This window comes from Corvus hawaiiensis, chromosome 1, assembly GCF_020740725.1.
Source record: "Corvus hawaiiensis isolate bCorHaw1 chromosome 1, bCorHaw1.pri.cur, whole genome shotgun sequence".
NCBI lineage: Eukaryota > Metazoa > Chordata > Aves > Passeriformes > Corvidae > Corvus > Corvus hawaiiensis.
Genome location: NC_063213.1, coordinates 17085064 through 17107299, shown reverse-complemented (window position 1 = coordinate 17107299; position 22236 = coordinate 17085064). Strand labels below are relative to the sequence as shown.

At 42.8% G+C, this 22236-nt stretch overlaps 1 long non-coding RNA gene across 1 annotated transcript; it reads right to left on the bottom strand.

The window, feature by feature from the left end:
• Positions 1–4768: 4768 nt before the first annotated feature.
• LOC125321642 lies at positions 4769–5986 on the bottom strand. The gene is made up of 2 exons (XR_007201618.1): positions 5633–5986; positions 4769–5008 (listed from the first exon to the last, which is right to left on the bottom strand). It is a non-coding gene; the product is annotated as an uncharacterized LOC125321642 (long non-coding RNA).
• Positions 5987–22236: the final 16250 nt, after the last annotated feature.

The window sequence follows — 22236 nt, the reverse complement described above, 5'->3', positions numbered from 1 at the left end:
GGCAGAAGGATTCCCCACAGTGGGTTGGCAGGACGAGGGCTCCCAGTATCCTTGGGGAGCCTTGAGCACCAGAATGGCCGAGACACCCCTATCCACGGTAGGGGACATGATGCAACGAGGGACTCCCCCTCGTTGCTGCGAGCTCCTTGCTTTGCTCACCAGCAGATGGGGTAATGTGTGACACCAGCAGCAGCTCGAGGTACAACGGGAAACGCTTAACTCTTCATGAAGGAGAGCCCGGATGTTCCCCGCTCCCCCTCCGCCCTCAGCTTGAGGGATTGCTGCTGGCTGCTGCCCGCTCGGACACAGACGAGCGCATTCGCTGTCTAAACCAGGTGCTGTAATGTTGCCGTGGCTGACAGAAGTAAAGATACAAATTGTGAGGTGCAATGATGCCGTGACTCCCGCCGACGCCATCAGCGCCGTGCTTGCGGTGGCACCGCTGGTGCTCAGTACCGGGCCGTGGAGTCCAGCACGGGGGCAGCTCCGCATCCCGGTGCCTCTGGCACGCCAGTGTCCCTGGGTGACGGGGGCGGGATCGCCCCGTCCTGCGCCTCGGGAAACCTGTCTGCCAGAGCACTGCCCGCTTGTTTTTTTAAGCAGAGACCGGCTTAAAAATGTCCTCTGCACTTCCCGCAGCCCAGAGGAGAAGGTACACGCTGTTAATTCCCATGGCTCCCCAGGAAGCTAGAGGGCCGTCTGGCTGCCGCCGGCGGGGTGGCTCGGATCGGCTCGGCTGCGAACCCCGCAGCACGAGTTTGGCTCTGGGAAAACTAGAGGAGGTATTTGAACAGGGTAAGCACACAGTGAAAGCTAAGAACAGAAATCGTCATTAAAATAAACCCCACAGCTGTTGGCTGAAATCCCAGGAAATGGGCGCCAGGAAAGGCGTAGGTTTGTGATGCTGTCGGCACGACACTGCGTGGTTCGTGCCACAGACCGGGACAACATCTGGAGGGGAGGCGACGCGGTTCTCAGTGTGTCAGTCCCCTGACTGTCACCACAGACACAAACCTGAGCGGAGGTGACAGAGCCCTTCATCTGCAGAGGGCACCCCAAGCACACCCCATTGCTCTCGTCACACCTCACATCAGAATTCAGCAGCTATCGTAGTTTTATGGAAGTTACAGAAAATAATACTTATTATCAACCCAGAGCCAACAGTCATCTTTTCCCATTGCCTTGGGGAAGATTAAATACGGACCCATGAGTGGGATGTAAAGAAGCAAAGTGATGATTTGATTCAGAAATCATAGGTTTGGGGGGCAAATTTCAAAAGCAAAGCTTTCCCTTTTTCTTAGAGGGGGTACAACAGCACCGAGTGAATCATCACTCCCAGGGGAAAAATAGGAGGGTGGAAACCCTCCTACCTCTCCTGTGAAAGTGCTGTCTGTGCTTAGTTGTTCCCGTGAAATAACAATGTTGGCTGCAGGGCTTGTTCTCTCTTGCAAATAGATTATGCTGCTGCGGTTTAAGCTTATTGGAGATATTGCCCTCAACTCCCAGGATTACCTTATCAGCAGCAACCAGATGGAGGGTATCAGTCATTCCACACCTGTTGATTCTACATGGGAGCCAAAGAATTAATTGCTTAGAAATGTAAAAGTAAGAACCTAAAATCACGGGGGAGAAAAAAAGAAGTATTAAAGGGAAAAAGTGGGGAGGGATGGGAGCTTCTTGCCTGATGCCTGGTATGAGTGTCAGCACATTTTGGAGGATGTCTTATGTGGCATCTGATGCAGTTTGCAAACCCGAGAGGGTGGAGATCCCAGGGAGCCGATATTTTTGGCAAGAAATACCTATTTAGCGGCTACCAGCCGTGTTTAATTTGCGTACATATGACTCGTGGAGATAACAGCAAATGCAAAAAGCTTTCTAAAAGGGTGCTGCACAGCGATGCCGTCAGCTTCCCGCTCCCGCGGTGCCGCTTCCCCGCCTCGAAGCGCTCCCAGCGGGAATGAGGCTCCCTGGTGCGTGGCTCTCGGAGCCGCGAGGAGGAGCTCCCGTGTCGGCCGAGTCCCCGCGCAGGGCTCAGCCACGGTCCCGTGTCTGTTCCCAGCCTCCCTGCGCTGTGGAGCGTGAAGGAACAACGGGTCCCAGATCCCAGCCCGTGACAGTCTCCAAGTGCCCGAGCCACGAGCGTGAAGAGGATTAGATCTCCACGGCTGCCACGGGAACGTGTACCAGGAAACATCCTGGGAAGCAAACACAGGAGAGAAGGATCAGGCTTGTTCCATCTTTTGTAAATCACTAGTCACATTTTGAGTGATGGGAATAATGGCAACAAATTGGAGGAAGTGCATGACAAATATAGAAAAACTGATACTTTTAGTGTTACCCTCTGTCCTGAGGAGCCCCGGAGCTGGGGAAGAAGTGAGGGTTCAGCGATATTCCTCAGCTCCCTGCAGCCGGGGGCATCATGCAACCACCGCAGCACTGGAGGAGGCAGCGGGGTGGAATCTCAGCCTGCCCCACACCTCGCACGTCTCTCTGAGCGCTCTGCAGGCTGCTTCATTTTACACACATAATGTGTCTGCAGCTCTGCCTGTCAGGCACGCGGGCTGTGGCCGGGCAGGAGCAGCAGCCTCGGCCCCACGGCAGCCCCCGAGAGCGAGCAGGGTGCTCTGAAAGCCCGGCTGGAGCCCCGGCGCACCGCGCACTTCCAAGGAGTGCCCGAGGCTGCCTGGCAGGTACAAACCTCCTGCTGGCCATCAAAATAAGACCTAGAAGATGCAGCTAGTGTGCCCATGTACACACTGGGGAGACAAGTTTCCTGCCTTTGTAGGTACCAGTAGCCCAAAGATGCAGATGGTGGCAGAGGTTTATGCCGTGGAGAAATGGAGGAATTGCCTATCACACCCCAGGGGAGCCCTACTCTGAGCAGTTACCTTAGAAAGCTTTATTTTAAAAATGTCTTATGATTTTGACTCCCTGAAACTAACTTTGCATGATTCAGACATTTTGCTGTGCTGTATTAAATGACAGCAGTCTTTCCACAATCCTTCATTTATGGATACAAAATTAAAAGAGTGCTGCTAGAAACAGCAGGGACTTAAGAGGCTCCTGTTCAATCTGCACAGCACACATTATTCCTCCTTGTTGTTTTCGCACAATTTTTAATTAAAATTGGCAAATCTCTTAGGCCAGTCTGCATTCACGACCTTTAGCCCCAATTATGTTAACTTCTCACTGGAATAATAAGGCATTTATTCTCAATCTTTGTCTCTTCTTTTCATTTTTTTCCCATTAAGTGATACAGGCAACTGTCAGAAATTTCTTATGCTCTTTATTTACCCTATTCAGACCTGCCTGACCTCTTAAGAGCTCCTTAAGAGGAGCTGGACTCTCATACTGTGCTCCAGAAGTCCACAGCTGCTATCTCATTGCATGGACCAGTCATGCTGGGGAAGGTCGATGATGTCTTAAAGAAGTCTATAACACTGATGCTTGAAATGGGTGTGAGAGGGAGAACAGTTTACAGAGCTGAACTATTTTCATGCAAATAGAGGACCACTTTCTCAGCATTGCATTTCAGATCCTGTCATATGTAACAACAGTTTTCTTGTCCTCAGTGTACCAGATAAACCTCTGGGAGCTGGGGACTGGAACTGAGATCTATGTACCTGCCACCGACAGAAATATATAGAATTTTTTTTACCTGATCTGCAGCACTGATTATGAAATGGCACCAGAAGCCTTGTTGGGCACAGCAGTGCCACTGTCCATACTGCCAAATTGTTGGTTCAGCTCCTGGTGTATTTCAGCAGCGCTATAGAGGGCTCTCTTGACTCACTCTCAGTCCCTGGATGGAGACAGCAGAGCTCCTGATGGGCAGTTTGGGGTGAGTCACTGGGCATTGTGTGCCTTTTCTGGCATGTTCAGCATTAGGGAAATACACAGAAAGTTGCCTCCAAGATGATTAATAATGGAGTGGAGTTTATATAGAAAAGGCCTGCCTACTGTTTCACACAAACCCTGCTGTAGAAGTGCCAATACCAGGAAAAATGGGTCGGAATCTTCTTGTGTGACCGGTTACTGAGGGTTTCTGCAGTGTTACTCAGCAGAAATAGGTGCCTAAAAGCCTTTACCTACCTCGCCTATCTGTTACAAGTGTTCTTTCAGATGGGATGAATCACTTTCCTGGAACTGTCTGTTCCTCTCCACTGGCTTTAAAGAGAGTTATTTGTCTTCATTTGACCAGCTAAATACCACCTCAGGCAACCAATGGGGAAGAAAAAAGAGCTTTTTTCTCTGTAAGGAATAGGGTCTGAGTTTCTCACTGACTCTTAGTACAGGAGATTTAGAGGCAGTCTCTGCACATTCCTCTGTAACAGTGGAGGGAAGCAGACGCCTCCAGGGTAATCCTGATTTATGGGCAGCGCTGCCCTGGCAGTGCCCAGCTCTCTGGGCTCACCACAGAGAGCAGCAGATGCTGCTGCTCCACAGGCAGCTCACACCTCCACCCAAACACAGCTGCAATCTGTCCAGGTGAGGGGAGCTGAAATATTTCCCTGGAAATAAAACAAATGGAAGAAAAGAAACCCCAAATCGATTGAAATCTATTGTGGCAGCTCTGCCACACTCTATATCTACCACAGCAGAAAACAATCCTTTATGGAAGAGATGCCTCTTAGAATGCCACAAAAGGGCCCATAAACACAGTCTCTGCAAAAATAATCATCTAAAACGTGACTGAGAGCCAGGAGATTGCACAGGCTTTCTGTGATTTCAACCCTTGTGCAAAAAAGTTGTAGGAAAGAGAATATAAATACATATATATATATATATTTATGTACTAAACATCATCTATCAAAAAGATCACAGTAAGATTTTTGTCTTTTATGAAACAACAGTGACATCCAGTGGTACTGTAGGTATGGCCAAGGAAAGGTAAAGCCTTTCACCCTGGGACAGGCTCCCTGTGCTCCGGACCCTCGTGGGAGGCTGGCAGAACACAGGCAGCTCCAGCTGCCCACAGCCTTGAGCAGCTCCTCTGTAAGGGATGAACCTGGAAAGGAAAAGAGAGAGAGAAAACACCGATGTTTTTCAGAGCATGGAGTGAGGACACATGCATTTCAGAGGCTTTGTAACAGCACATACAGGTAAAAAAAAAGTAGCCAGTTTTCAAAAAACATCTTCATGTCAATTGAAGTCTACTTTCATGTAAACAAATGCATTCTATTAAAAAACCTCTGCTCCTAGGCACTTAATTTCACTTACTCTAAGACATAATTAAAATTGCCTTTTTCCTTTCTTTAATTTTCCCCCCATTTTCTGTTTTGTGTACTGATTTATAACATTCTTAAAAATATTTTCCTTGGGCTTTCTCTCTAATTTCTTCCAATTTCCCTTTATTTTTCTATCATTTAGATTTGGATTGGCTCAATTAAATTTTATTTTCTATTTTTGACTGGTTCTCTTGAATAAGCTCTCAGGGAGCATCTGCCTCTTTCTGCTGTCATTTTGACTTACTTGCTTATCTCTTTCCATCGATTTTCCTGTAGGACTTAATTTTAATCCAATTTACAGTGTCGGAAACGTGGGTAGTTTCTTTTACTTAAATTTAGATTCCAACTAATTTCCTTTCCATTGACAACTGTCCAACTCGCTCCATTTAAATCATTGTACTCACTCTGTCTCGGCCAGGCTGTTCCCTTTCCAGCTGGGGCTTGCTGGCTCTTGCCTGCTGCTGGCTGGGAAGCGGAGGGAAGGACTAAATAGCTGGGATATCAGGTGGCAGGAGGCAGGGCGTCGGAGGCAGACACCCTCCCCACCCTGGGCTTCAGTTATTTACTTGTGGCCAGAGCAAGAGGTGGGAATGCAAATCTTTTCCTTTGTGCCAGCAGGCTCGGCAGCCTCAATGCCGAGTCTCACCTGGTGCGGGAACATCCCGAGGGACATCAGATCCAGCTTCCCAAGGACCCACGGACATTGATGGGAGCCAGGCTCTGTCTGCATGGGTGTACCACTCCTCGGGTTTGCTGAGGAAGAGTTACTCTCCAGGGCACATCTAAAGAGCCATTAACTAGTGGTGTGAAGCCAATATTCAGTAACAAAAGCACTTGAAATCCTCCCCCTCATCCCTGAACCATGATGCATGTTCTTGTTCCCAGAGTAAAATGGTCAAAATTTGTCATTTGTCAGGCATGAAACTACAGTGAGCTGTGAACACTCTTCTTTCCAGGCTAACTCCAGGAAGTATTTGTAGCTGTATGATGTTTCTCTCACTTTGATTTCTTTCTTTTGCTTCTGTCTTATTTTCTTTTCTTGCATAATTCACCCACCCAATTCCTTCTTTGAAATGTAAATGAAAAAGCTGTTTCATCAGATCTATATGGAAAATCATAAATGCTCTTATCTCTAACAGCCTAACCACACATTTAGGAAAAGTACCCCCACATTATAATACAAGCACATTTTTTTTCTCAGAAGCGTACTTCTTTATAATATTTAATTAAAGGTATAAAAATAGTCTCTCCAGCTATTTTCCAATAGATCGGTCTTGGCTTTCTTCTGTAGGAATATTAGGAAAGATCTTAGAAAGGAATTAAAAAGTATCTATGTTTGGAAGCAAAGCTGCAGTTTTTTGTGCAGCTTACATTGAATATCACCACCACAAACCTCAGCTGAATCTATTAGAAAACCTTATGTGCTCTTTCCCTGCCATACACCCATCTTTTGTCCAGTTGCCGACTTGCTTAATCTTTCATCAGCAAATAATTTTCACTTAATGAGTATTTACTCTTAAGTGCCTTTTCCCTCAGGATCACACATTTCCCCTTCATCCAGCATGAGTCTTCCTATGCAGATTGCAGCAGTTATTGGAGCATGATGAGCCTTATTACAGGTATTGATTTGTCTTAGGCTGCTGCCTGGACAACTATTTGCATTGAACCACCACACCATCATGCACAAGGATCTGCCTTCATTTTTCAGTGGCTGCTTGTTTTCCTCATGGAGACATGGGCAGGCTCACTCTGGTCAGCTCTGGTGATCCTCTGCACTGCGCTGCTCTGTACCTTGTGAGGGCACACTGAGCAAAGGCAAGGTGGAGGCTGTTATAGGCTGTCACCTCTCACAGACTGTGCAGGGTTATTTTTAGATCTGCACATCAGACACAGATTTGACTGATGGGAGCTTGCTTTCAGCTGCTCTGTCTCTAAGTGAATTTTTGAAGTAGCTCTGTGCTCCTCCCCACAATGACTCCTCTGGGTTTCCACTCCTGAGAGCCAGGAGAGCAATGGCTGCTTGAGCACTGCAGGAGGAAAGTAGAGAAGATAAGAGGACAGTGAGGGTAGCACCTTGCTGTAAACATGGGCAGGGTGAAAGTCGTTACAAATACCTTCAAGATGTCCTATAATGTTCTTATCATGACATGGGCCCACTTCTTGCTGTACTCTATGCACCTGCTTAACTTCTATCAAATGACAAGTCCCATCAGGATCTAATAACTTGCAAAAACTCTTGAAGGAAGTTGCATGAGCTATATCCCATTATTGTTCTGCACCTCTGCATTGATACTTGCTGTGTTATACTTGCATATTAAATGTGTAAACATTTGCTCTCAAGTTATGCCTCACTTGTGAGAAAACTGCTGCTGTAACACTCTGAGCACTGCAGCTGTATGCAGGCCTGGGCACAACTTTCTGAGGAACAATTTGCAAACAAAAAGGAAGTAATTTCCTTCAAAAAGAATTCTCTAAGAGAGATTAATTCTGCTTCTTAACTGTCTCCAGCATCACACTGGGGCTGGTTTTCATGTACCTGGAGCTCTTTACTGAAGTGCTGTTCAGTACATCTGTTCAATGTTTGTGCCTTAGTTTTCTTCTACAGTGTTATTTGCAGTCTCCATTTTTCTTCTTTTAAAGGCTTAAAATGAGCACTATTGCCTTGTCTGGTAAAAGACAAAAGCAGGCTTACTCTAGAACAATTTTAAAATCATGAGGCTGTTTCTCTTTAACAAGGTGTGTTAAAGCTGTGCTTTATCCCCTGCTCACCTCTGCTGGACCTCTGGTCTCATCTTCGCTGAGTGGTCCCATGAATGAGTGAGAAGCACACCAGGCTGGGAACAGGGCCTCAGCTGCCTCTTCTGCAGGCTTCTTTGGCTGCACAGGGGTCCCTCAGGCCTCCCCAAGCAGTCAATGCAGGGAGTGAGGCTCTCATGTGGGGTAGGATGGGTCTTTACCTACAGCACCTTTCTCCATGGGATACAGAGCCAGAAATCCCTGCCCTAAAGTTCTGGGGACACAGCAGCCAAATTAAACCCTAAAGCGAAGATTAATCTACCTCACACATACCCTAGAAACACAGAGCTGCTGGATACCCTTCCCTTCTCTGCTGTGACCCATTTATCAAGTGATGACATTTGGCATAACTAGTTGTACTGCTGAATTTGCAATCAATTTAAAATTAACAACTTCAGTTTATTTGTTTGTTTGTTGTCAATAAAACTATCCAAGGGTCTGAAAGTAAGTGCAGATTAAAAAATAATCGCAGAAGTTTACAGTTCAAGTCAGGCAATCTCCTCAGGGGTTTGGGGGCTTTCAATCACCACTGGTCCCTGATCCCACCAGCACTTGTATGCACAAGTCAGCAGCTTACATTTTCAGAAATGACTAATGGTCATTGAAGTTTAATATGAAGGAATTGCTCTCTGCCTGCACACACGAGCTATGGTGCCTGAAATCAGACCTCAAAAATGCAGACTTGCGAGGCCACTGGCTGCTTGGTAAATACAGGGCAAAGTGTGTCTGTCAGTTTCAGATCTTTGGCACACACATTTAGTTCCTCGTATTTCATGGACTACTTGCAAAGTAGGGAATAGAACCATGAGTAAATCTAAGACACAGAAGTAGGTATCTGGGTGTTCAGCCCTAAGTAAAGGAGGTGTTTTCAGAGAAGTCAATTTAACTGACATCATTTGTATGCATGATCCCTTAAAAATCTTACCTTGAAGGGAAATTATCTGGAGAAAGATTATCCTGCATTGACACAGAAACAAAAGGAGTGATTTCATGATGCTCGAAATGACAGTGGCTCTTCCAGTTGAACTTGATGGGAGCAAAGCCGGTGTTTGATGGTTCCTGCTTCAGTGCAGCTCACATGGGCATGCAGCTCTGTTACCATAGCACCAGGCTCTCTTGCAGCACATTTTCCATCAAGTGCTGGTTAAGATTTTTTTTCTTAAATCCAAGAATCCAAAGCAAGTGACATGTTAATGGAACATCTTTAAAAGAAAATATACACTCTGATATTATTATGTTGTAATAAAGATGCTGAATCTGCAAGTTTCCCTTTGATTTTTCTGTCTCCTCTCTCTCAAGATTTCGAATCATCTTCCATCAATATACTAAAATTTCCACTAGCTGGAATGGAAATTTGCCATGAACAATGGAAAATGCATAAGAGAATAAATACAGGTTCTCCATCTTAGCACAGCACTCTGGATTTTTTTTCTTATAATGGCATGTATTATAGATACTGAACAAACTGATGGATAGTAAGGGCAAATCCTTATCCAGTCTTGGTTCAAGACACAACTCAACATATAAAATAACAAAGGAATGGCAACATGGCAGTAATGCCTCCTTATATTTTCAGCCTATGGCCCGGATTTAGAAGCTTCAGGTATTTTTGTGCATTGTAAAAAATAGAAGCCTGATCACCCCAGGTCACTCAGTCCTGCGTAAAGAAATGGTCACCTTCACAGCACTTCTGATCCCATTGCACCAAGAGATAGCCCAGGATGTTGATGGTCAGCCAGCTGTCATAATTAAATAGGATAATGTCAGCCCCATGTTCACAGTTTTCAAGTAGGGAGAGATTTTTAAAAGTGCTGTTTGTGTCTCTAAGTCCAGGAAGCAGTTCATCCTTGGCAAATATCTAAAAGCATATTTTTTAGCTCCATCAAAAAGGTTTTGACTCAATCTGTACATTTTTATTGGATTCTCTGCTCTCATAAATCAGTTTGTTCTCAATAAGCGTCAGGAAGGTGTATCACTGCTGTCTTCCCATAAATTTAGTACCTTTTAATCAAAGAAGGAAGCTTTGTATTGTAGCAGGCAGCTTATAAAGTGGCTTTTACCAAGCTGAGCCACTTATTTGTAAGCCTCTCTATTAGGGAGCTCCAGATAAGCCATTTGAGAACAGAGCAAGGTCTGATGGCTGGAGACCAGGCACTGCTCCCAGTGATACCAGTGCAGATTTGGAGCAACGGCCCTGGAGTTAATAGCTGGATGTACAAAAGCTGAAAAGACCTCCAGCCACATGCTCATCCACCTCAGTGTGCAGGTGTTTCTTCTGTAGAGCTTCCTGCTGTTATGAAATGAAATATTTTGTTCCGAAGGAAACAGGAACACCACTTTGTTTTTCAGCACCCTTTTAATCTTGCAGCAGGATTAAAATGCTTTTTGGTTTAATGCTAATCATATGTCCCCTGATTTTAGAGTGGCCTGGAGTTCCTCTAAATGGTTTGTGTGGTGTGACGAGGCTGCTTCTGAGAGGATTAGAGAATTGAGCATGTCATTTAAGGTCAAAAAGGCCTCCCATTCATTTTCAAAATAACAAAACTTCTTTTCCTAAAAATTCAGTCTCCCTTCAAATACATCCATAATAATAATACTGAAAGTTAGGATATATTTTGTCCATTTCAGAGACCTCACTGGTAAGGGAAGCACCCCATTTGTGATCAGCAGTGATTAGTGTGTGCTCTCACTGCCAGAGGGGATGCCCTGAGGTGCCCCCAGCCTTGGCTCCTGACCAGTAATCCCCTTTGGCACCCTGGTGTCCCCAGCAGGGCATACCCCAGGCATGGGGCTGGTCTCTTATGAGACTTCTCCTTTCACCAAGTTGGGGTAGTGGTATTTCTTTCATGTATTCCTATTTCCTCTATCTTGTTTTTCCCCTCAGGCAAGGCCACCTGAAAACTTGGGTTCAGAGTTGTGCAAACATGGATTAAAATCTCTTTAAGGATCAAAATATCTGTTTGCAGATCTGCTGTACATTTTGAAAAGAGCTATTTTGCTTACATATCCTGCTAATTTCTCAGACACAGTGATGAAAGATAGACTAAATTGCCTTGAAGACTTAAATTTTTTTTTTATACATTAGGCCTTGCCACTTTTCTAATTAATAAATTTAGCAAGATTTTTCAATATCTCTTCTTAACCCTCTGTTACATTTAATTTTAGTTCGTGCAATGGCATGATGCAAGATATCTGAAGCTTTGGAGTCTTTGTCAGCAGAAATGATTGGCAGTCTGAAGCAAAAATAACTCATTATAATGGGAAATATATAGAATAGGTTCATTTATTTTTGCATTCAAATGATTTCTGGGAGGGAATTTTCTATGCTAGGTTAAACTCCTACTCCCTTTCCTCCCACTTTCTCTCACCTCTCCCACACATACTTAGGTGGTTTCTGCTGATATTTTTACTGCTTCTTTATTGCAATATATATATTTTCAAATACTTGAGTGTTCTAATTTGTCCCAAGAGCAAATGATCAAACAGTGAAAATAATCTTACCTATCTCAGTGCTATCTGAACTGATCTCCATCTTAAAATAGGTATTCTTCTGAGGCATATTAGCTTTATTTAAAAACATTTCATTAAGTTACTTGATTTGCAAATTAGTCATTTAACATTCAAATCTTGTCTATGGGAATATGTTCCATATAAGATAAGATTAAAATTCCTGACTTGGGAAAGAGACGTATAGAGAAGGTGAAAAGGTAGTGACGGTTTCTCACTGGCAGCAACTAAAGGACATTAAATGGCATTTCTGGCAACTCTCAAAAGACGGACTAATTTGCTACAGAATCCATAATTAAACTGTGGAATCAGTTGCTGCCACAAAATGCCAGATGCAGATACCCATGCAATGCTGGGAACTGGAGATACGATAATGGGCTCACTTGAGCTTTTGTCCAGCTCAGCCTGTTGAGTCTTACACTCTCAGGTTCCTGTTGTGTTTCTTACCCTACATCTATGTGGATGCTAAAAGGCTAGGAGCAGAGGAATTTTCCAGCTGCTGAAGCATTCTGTGAGGTTTTTCTTTCTCATGCAAGTTAGCTGAGAAACGGTTTGAGATTTCTGTAAACCAAGACTTTATCTTGCACCTGCAAACTTGTTGTCCATTGTTATGGTACACTGGAAAAAATATTTTGAATGGGTGCTATAGCGTTCCGTCAATCACCCTGAGAGATGGATGGTCAAGCGACCAATGGGGTCATGCCACCCTTGCGAACAAGGCTATATAAGCTGATTTATATAATTAAATATAGCCATTTTGGCCACTTCCCCTGAAACTGGACTCGTGTCATTTTTCACCAGTCTTGGTAGAACAGGACACATCTAGAAAATTTATAAATTAATCTAGTTTCAGAATAATAGATAACAAGTAAGTTCATGCTAATCCGTGGATGTAGTGGGAATTCTTCCTGTAGATGCTGAAGGCATAACTCCCTCACTCTATGGGGGCAGGACATATTAGGCTCAGGACAACCTCCTTGTCCTATCCTCATGGCCCATGCAGCATGTGAAACAGATTTGTTTCCCTTTGTTTCTTAGCCTTCAAGGAGACTGATTACATTCAGATGGTAGATGGCTTTCTGAAAATAAGAAAACAGAAGTTGAATAGACATGCACCAACACCTTGGCAGGGAAAAATGTTTCCTTTCTGTGCCAGCCTTCATTGTCCTATCAGGTAAATACACTGCCTGCCAAGGAGATCTACTCTTTGCACATAGACAGAAATATGCAAGTCTTCACCACTGGGTTCCAGGGGATGGAAGGAAGCACCCTGGACTTGAAAAATCTAATCATGGACAGACTTCAGCTTCATGTCTTTTCCCTCCCTTTAAAAAAGAAAGAATACATCTGCATTTCTTGGAAAGCTGTGCCTGGAAGCTGCTGGCAGTAAGTGCTTTGCATCATCCACTGTCACAAGCAAGCCCACACCTTGGCGAGGGGAATGTTGCACAGCCCCGGCACACGGCTCAGTAGAGAAGCCCAGCTCAGGGCTGCTCTTCCCTGATCTCTCTGCTCCAGTGCTCTGGGGGTAGGAGCATTCGTGATGTTACCAGATGGCACTTTTTGGAAAAACTTGGATGTATTAAAATAACCACTGCCTATTCTTGGGGGTCAGCTATGAAAGGCACCTCAGGAAGCTCTGTGCCCTCTTTTTGTTTTGCAAACTGTGCACTTGTGGATTGGCTAAACTGAGAACATGACCTGAACTCCACGATCATGAACTCCAACGATCTGAGCTGAGCTCATGGTCAAGCTGACCAGAAGTCCTGAATGGCCCTGACCTGGACTCCATGGTCAAGCTAGGTTAGGAAAGATAAATGGAATTTTCTTTACTTCAAGGGAAATCATGTAGCTTGGTAGCCTGTTATAAGAGAAAGAGAAATTTGATCTCTTTGATTCCTTGTCCACTAATGACTTAGAAATACCAGACTTTTCAGGTGGGCCCCACTTTCTTAGGAGTCAGAGTGTGCTGTGATTCTCTCCTCCATCCTAAATAGAGAAGAGCTTAAAAATAGTATTGATAGGTTTTTATATGTATAGCTTATTTGTGCAATTTTTTTTTTTTTTTTTGGCAAGGTTAGAAGAGTATTTGACAGCTCATAGGAGGAAGCACTGCTGTGGCTGTGGCTGCCCACGTTGCCAGTGACCATTTGCACATCAAACAGACAGGATCCCCTCTTGTAGAAAAGAAAGTCAGGCCGTGTAGTGTAGAAAGCAGCTCCACAGCATTTCCCCAGTGGTTTGGCCTTTAGGACTCCCTGAAGGATCAGTACATATCCATTTGTTGTAACACTGAGGAAGATATGATCCTCCTTTATGGTCACCCTAACACTGTTTTTCTAGGCTGATGCACTATGTCAAAGTCAGGCAGCTTCACATGGCATCTCTTTGGCTCCTTCTGATTGAGTTTTTTATCTCCTCCATCTTGGCAGCTCAAAAAATCAGCTCCATTTAATTTGAAATAAAGACAATGAATGTCAGCACTGAAAATTTCCAGTCTTTGAGAGGAGAAGGAGTCAAGCAGCTGCCATGTGCACAAACCTTCTGTGAGGGCTTTTCTCAGGCTCAGCAGGGAAAATGAGATTCGGGCAGACTGTGTAATCAGTGATTCTTTCCAGCTCCTGAAAAAGGGCGAATAGACTTAAACATCCAAATTAAAAAATGCAGCTGAACGGGCCATGAAATACTGTACCTACAAAATAGCCTGGTTTGAGCTGTGCTCTTTGCAGAGAATGTGGCTCCCATGCATGAATAGCTGTGAGGAGAAAAGAAAGAAAATAGAAGACAGCTGTACAAAATAAATATTACTTTACTTCTGGTTTAAGAATAAGATATCTGTAGGCTCATCTAGAGCTCATCTCTAGAGTTTGTAATAGAGGGCTATTATTTTTTGCAAATGAAAATGTCAGGAGTCCAATGTACAGGTTTGTGAGTTTAATAGAAATGGTTTCTGTTGTGACGGTAAGCTTTATATTCTAGTCACGATGCATCAGCAGTTTATTCTGGAGTTCATTCTGAGGAGGTAATGACTAGGAAAATGACAAAGAAAACTGTTACTGACCATTAGTGAGCAATCACTCTGTCATATTACCAAGATAATTTAGATAAATATGGGGTTTAGCTGTCTCCAAGGGAGACGGGATGCTGATATCTTAGATAGTGCTGCTTTTTAAAGCTTTTCCATTTGACGAATATATATTTTCGCCTCAAAGACACAGACTAGTTCCCCATATCTTCCTGATGGAAATAGTAATAGCTCATTTCAGTGCTGTCATCTTTGCTCAGTTGTGTAAAGCATGAAGCTACTGAGTTTTGCAGCAAATATGGAAAGTTCTGTTTGGAAACATAAGGTATTTAATAAATGAATGTAGAGTATACCATGTTTTTCTTCAACTGGCTTCCATTATTTTAGCAGCTGCTAATTATGCAGTGTTGATATTTAGAGAAAGAGTAACAGATTTATCTGTTCCATCTGGATAATCAGGCTTTTAGAGCATGTCCTTCTACCAACATTGGACTTAACTCTTCCTGTTTCTTTTTTTGATCCTGAGGCCATATCAGGTTAAATTATATGGTGCAAATTTCAGTTGAGATAACTAGACAATTTTGATCGATGTTTTTAAAAGCAGTTTCACTGTAGTCATCACTGGCATAACACGGCTTACAAGGAGCTGCATTAGGTCAGCTGGATATTAAGACATGGATTCGTAATACACAGGCCAAAGACTTTCAAGATCCATCTGCCAATACTAGGTTTAGGCACCCTGTATAGTATGGGGTTTTCCATGTTGTACGTAAAATATCACATCTTTCTCAAAAAACAGATACTTTTGCAGGAAGGTTTTGCAGCAGCCAGATGATTGCCCAGGTCTAAAATCAGATATTGAGGTGCAGGGGACACAGAAAAGCAGCACTTCCACTTTGTACATAGAGTTGCACTATACATGCACAGGGCAATTCTGCCCAGCATGTGGAAGTGCAGTAAAGCCACTGCTGTAAAGAATTCATTCACCATTGTACCCACAGTATCCATATGTCCATGAACAGCCCCAGAATGGATGTGCTACACACCATGCTCACCCAGCTCCTGTTTCATAATCTGAGCTTTCATCTTTAAATTGACTCCACATTCCTGAGCATTGTCAAAGTGATGAGATCTACCTGGAACAGAAAACATCCAGAGCCAGGACCAGAAGGAGATGAAATCATCCTGATTCACCTCCGAGGACACTAACTCTCCAGGCACAAATGACAATTTGTATCTTCAACTTCAGTAATCTTTTAACTAGGGATCAAACTAAACAAAAGAAGGGCTCTCAGAGTCTCAAGAATTGGTGTTGCAATAGACTTGGGATTAGACCCTGCTACTCCTGAACTTGTGGTCAATTTTTTGCTGTGCAGCGTGATGTTTTTGCATCAATTTAAGTGGCATTGCTTTTGAATATTAGAAGGTCCAAATTAAGTCAGTGGGTGGGATGATGGAGCTGAAAGGAGAGAACTGTCTCAGGGGGCTTTTCCAATGGGAGAGCTGGAGATGCAGACTATCATGTCTTGGAGTTTGATGGGATAGAAGTGATACCTGTACAGTGCATCTGGTTTAATTTGTGATGTAGAATAAACTGCTACAGGCTTTCTGTGGGGCTGAGACCTTATGGGGCCCTGCCAATTCATGAGAATAATCACTATCCCCAACTGCAGCCCCCATTCACACAGTCCCCCGGACTGGGCAGCCTTTGCTCTCTAAAAACGACATTATTTTTTGCAGACTTAAGTCATGATTTCTCAACCCTTAGTGGCACCACTGCTGAGTGAGAGCAGATACAACCACTCCAACTAAACATACACTCAGCAAAATAGTGAACTCATTTTGGGTACCTGGGGGCAAGTAATTCCTCTCTGTTGCACTCACCGTGCCCGGTGGGAGGCAGTTCCTCTGCCTGCAGGTAAAAATGAGCCAATGAAAGCATAATTAATAAAGGCTAAATTTTCACCATTAATGGATCGTTGATATAATTCACTCAATTCACTTACTCTTGCAAGTTTTATTTTACTCAGGCCAGACTTCCCTTTTTTCAATCTATTTTTAGCATAGAAGAAGTTATATTGGACACAGGATGCCATGGCTATTTCCATAGCAACAGGCTGTTCTAAATCTTGATTAGGATTTCTTGGCAGTCCTGTTTTCTCAATGTCTGTTTTTCTTTGAAGAAGAAAGCTTTAGTCAAGCACAAATCTTTAAAGAAGACATACACCAAGAAAAAAACTGTAAGTGGATACAATTATTTTCTGGAAAAGCCCACCAGAATTTAGTAGAATGTGTTTTTATAGGATTTTTGAACCCAAAACTGTGAGATAACATATATGCTAAATATACCGCACGGTTCCAGAAGATGAGTAAAAACATCAGTCTCAGGAAAATGCTTGTTTCTTCATATTCAATCCACGCATTTCTCCCCCCCCAAATGGTGTGTTGCAATGCTTTGTGTCTTTCTGTACAATGGATTTTTCAAGTGTTCTGGTTCCTCTTTTGAGTAAGATGTGTTTTCACCAAGGCTGCTTGGCCTTTAACCAGGGACCAAAGGAAGATTATATGCTTCTGAAGTCACTAAGCAGGTGCTCAATTTTTGTTTTCTTTTCCCCTCTAACACATCTCTACTTCTCTGAATCTTTCAGCCTCTATGTGTTTAATTCAACAGTACAGTTCTAAAAGGGGTTAGGGAAAGGATATATACTTGTTATGCAGTCAAAAAACTTGTGACTAAAGTTGCTGAAGAACTGGCATGATCTCTGTAATACTGTGTAAAGTTTTCAGGAGCTTTCAGATCAATCTGAATTAATCCTAAGAAATAACAGAAGAATAACAAAGCCCCAGTGCACTTTCTGCAAACAGTAGCATAAAGGCCAGCAATTATTTAATTTGGTTATCTTATATAAGCAAAAATTTTTCATTTATCCTAGCTGGTAAATTAATATGAGCATGGTGGTCCTTCAGGTTCCAATCAGTTCTGTACTGGCAGAGTAGAGCTGCAGAGCTGGGTCAGTTATAAAATACCAGTTTTGACCTCTTTGTCAGGCTGAACACTGGAGATTAACTTCACAGAAAGTCCCTGTTCAGTCAGTCTGATCATTGGTCAAAATGTTCAAGCCTACCACAGAGGGACAAAACATATAGATATGTATCTCCCAGACAGACCCTAGTGGCACAGCAACTACCACAGGATCCATTACTGCATGGTAAGACGTTTGTCACTTCACTAATTTTTCAATTCTTTTCTTATATTTGTATTTAAATAATTACTGTAAAATGTGGGAAAGTGTATTTATTTTTCAACACTTTTCTGACAAAAATGGTAGTAGTGGCCAGATCACAACCACAGGCAGCCCAGGGCTTTGCCCCGAGCAGTACCCAGCAGATAGAGAGCAGTAGAAGCACAGGGCAAGCTTGGAATAAGGCCTTCTGGCTCTACCATTCCAGCCTCCGAAAAATTACACCTCTGAGACCTTTGAAGAGAGAAAAAAAATTTTTTCTTTTTCATTTTTTTCAGTGGATTTTTCTCCGTGAAATTTGTCTCATTGGTCCTGTGGAAATGACACTTAGAAGTCATAATTCTGCAGCAAAGAATAACAGTTTCGTTCTATCATGGGAAAAAAAACCCCTTATTTGATTTGCTTTGGGCCTGTGAATTTTTCACCTGAAGTCCATCTACTCTTTCCTCACTGTAATGTTCACCTTGTCCAGGACACTTGTGCTCTTACAGAGAAACTCTTTCATTTATTGTTAAGCAAATGCATTCCAGTGTAATTAATCAGTGCTTTAATGGAAGTTGCATTATATCAATAACCATCCTATTTCCCTTCATCTAAACTTCTTCCAGTTACATTATGTTCCCTGTGGGCAGAAATCTGAGGACCAGAACTACCTAGAGAAGTCAAATTCAAATACATCATGCATTGATACAGAGGCACAACCATGTTCTCTGGTTTGTTCTCTATTCCTTTCTTGTAATTCTTCACATTTGGTGTATTCCTTTGACTGCTGAACTTTGAGCTTGCAATTTTAATATGATATTTATAGCCCAAGTTTTTGCTTAAGTCAGGTCAAACAAGTTTTCATTGTGCTTTACATTTACTCAACATAATCATTCAACCTAATTTCCTATTTTTTTTTTGCCCAGTCCATCATCACTTTCAGGTTCTTCTGCTGCTCTTAACAACCAGCCCCAGTTTTTTTCTTTGTGAATAACTCTGTGTCATCAGCAGACCACATCACCTCCCTGCTCATTCCATTGCCACGTTGTCTATGATTATGCTGCACCACTTAGACCCCACTGGTAATTACCTCTACTGTTAAAACTGGTCACTTATTCTTTCTTTTGTACCTTGAATCCAATGAACATGTTCAGGCCATAGCCATCTTTCTTTCTCCCTTGCAGCTGAGCTACTTTGACAAGTCCATTGTCCAGTAGTTGTCAAAGAACTTTTCGGTCTAAATACATGACACCATGTATGTTGATGTCTAGATCTATTGATGCTGGCTGGAAATTTTCTGATCTTACCAAGTTGTTGCAGTTCTCTTTGTCCATATTTGCTCCATAACTTTGCTCACTGGCCCCTCATTATGTTTTTGCACATGTGTTTGTAACTAGGTGTCACCAGCACAGTCCGATATCTTACGACTGGGACCTGGAGCACAGGCAGTTTGGGGCACATGCTGTACAAGAACACTGAACATAAAACAACATGAGCAGAACCAGGGCTCTCGTTTCACACCTTTCTCATTTTTGAAAGTGGTTCTAACACTTGTGCTTTCATGAACAATATGGATACAGTTGTTAACACACGCTTGTTCATTGTTGACAACTGCGTAAGTTATTTAATGAATATGGTAACTGTCATGCTGAAGAAAGGAAAAAAGTGTCATGTTTGTAGACATCCCCACAGCCACCACCACAGACATCCCTACAGACACCCTTACAGACAGCCCTGCAGCCTTGTATGCCCCAGCCTCCCCCTAGCCATGCACAGCTGAACAGACAGTGCGTTTTAATATGGGAGGAGGGAAAACACAGGCTGAAACAGAATAACTGCCAATCAAATCACCTTCCAAGCTGTTACGCTTCCCTGAAATGGTGATGCTCTTACACAGCCTAGGGAGATTTTTAAATTGATGTTTCTCACAATACCTTTATTCAGGTTGTCAATACCTGATAGCAGAGGGACGGACTGTACTGATGAGAAATGTGGGCTGTCCAACAGTGGCTGGGGAGAGACACGACCCAGGGTTGCAAGTTTAAAAGCACAGTCTTTATTTTCTTCTATTTTTAATGATGAAAACAATTTGATGTTATATGTAGTAAGTGGCACTACAATATTATTTTGGTTTTCTGTCAAAACATATTTCCCACACAAAATCTCTATTTTACAAAAACAGGAGCAAAAAAATCAGCCTTCTGTCACAGTTTTCTAACATTTTGTAGTCAGCTGCTTGAGGACACCATTACATGACAGCCATTTTTTGAGCGAGGATTTCAGTATATCATAGCCAATGTTTGTATTCTTGCGTTAGTCTATTTGGGGATAGAAAATCTACACATGAAATACAAAGTAAAAGGATCTGTGGGAAGTAAATGAGTTCCCATTCTTGCTGAATCATGCATAAGATAAGGTCATAAGACAAAATAGGGTCACTTTCAGATAAAATATATGTAATAATATCAGCAGAGTTTCTTTGATTAAAGATCTCTTCTAGAGGAATTAAGTGATGTTATGAAAGCGATTTCCAAATATAGTTGCAAGATAACCTTTACTGCACTGCTTTTATGTCTATCAATTAAAATACATATCCCCATGAAATTTAACATGTCAGTTGTAATAGCTTTGTAAATCTTAATGTCCTTCCATCTGTAGTTCAAGAGGTAAATTCATGGCAAAAAGGGGACATACTCTTTCCTGCAAGGGAGTATCTGGTACTCCACAGGCATGCCAGGTGTAAATAAACATAAGCTTTTACACACACTACATACACATATGCATGCAAATAAACAATAGTAAGCTAATCAAAACCTTGTTTTTCTTTTAAATGTGCTGCTTCCATGGTGTTCTTATTGAATTAGATGATTAACTCCGTTATTTGGGGGAATGTGGTTTCAACACTGACCACATTTCCCTTCGGCTGTTAAGTGCAGCATAAACTAGACAGACTAGATATCTAGTCCACTGGAAATAAGACAGAGAAATTAATAAAAAAATAGATGTCATTGTTTGCTTAGGTTTATACTCAAAAGACAGAGTTCTGAGCAAACCTAGCAATTGTTTTTGGAGGACTGCTCAGTGCCCAGTATGGTTCTGATGGTTTTGGTCCCTCATTTCCTTTTGCCAGCTCTGGGCATTTCATCCCCTTAGTGGTTAAGCGTGGCCTCCTAGCCCCACACATTTCAGATGGGACTGGCCTACATCTGCCTTGCCAGAGCTGCTTTTATCCACTGTGTTCACTGAGAGGAGAGCTGGGTGACAGACATGGTGCTGTGCTCCTCTGCTGCCTTAATAAGTCTCCCTGTCTCAACCTACCCAAAGAAATCAGCATCAGTTTTCCCAAGCTATCAAAAAGTAACCCTAAAAAGGACTTCTCTGGCAAAACTTTAGGAAAATTCAGCATACTCCAGAAAATATGCTTTATGAGGCAGACACAATGTTACAAGTCTAGCTATATTGCTTTACTCTCCAGTAAACTTTTATTATTGTGTTGTGGTAACCTGGTGTGCTGGTTTGGGATGGGGTGGAGTTAATTTTCTTCACAGCAGCTGGTACAGGACTGTGTTTTAGATTTGTACTGAACACAGAGTTGATAATAGAGAGATGGTTTTTTTTATTGCTGAGCAGAGCTTACACAGAGCCAAGGCCTTTTCTGCTTTTCATATGGGTACGTTGGTGAGGATGTTGGGGGTGAATGGGAAGAGGAGAGAAGAAACAGCTGGGGCAGGTGACCCAAACTAACCAAAGGGATATTCCAAACCATATGACATCATGCTCAGTATATAAAGCTATTGGGAAGAAGGAGGAAGAGGGGGACATTTGGAATGAATGCATTTTTCTTCCTAAGTAACCATTTTATGTGATGGGGCCCTGCTCTCCTGGAGATGGCTGAACACCTGCCTGCCCATGGAAAGAAGTTAATTAATTCCCTGTTTTCTTTGCTTGTGTGCACATCTTTTGCTTTCCCTATCAAATTGTCTTTATGTCAACCCCTGAGTTTTGTAGGTTTTAGTTCCCTGGTGGGGGACTGAGTGAGCAGTTGCGTGTGTTGCTGACTGGGGTTAAACCACAACACCTGGATAGGACTACACAACCTCTTTGTGCTCAATGATCCCACGAATTTAACTAATTTTGCTTTCAGAATGCTGGTGGGGACATTTGTTCTCCAAGACTCGTGTCATGGACATGCCATAGCCTCGATTAAAACAATATATAGCATTCAACCATTATCGAACTTGTTTTAAGTTTGGTGAGTTGCTGAACATCACAACCATAAATTTTACGGGAACATTTCTCCAGAAAAATGCAGATATCTCAGGTAAATGCTGCCACTGTTATTACAGAACCTTTTATACTCATAGAGCCCTAGCAGATTTATTATTAAGTTTTCTTCCCTCAAATCTTCTCAGTTTACTGTATGTGACAAATATAAACCCAGAAGACTGACCCTTCA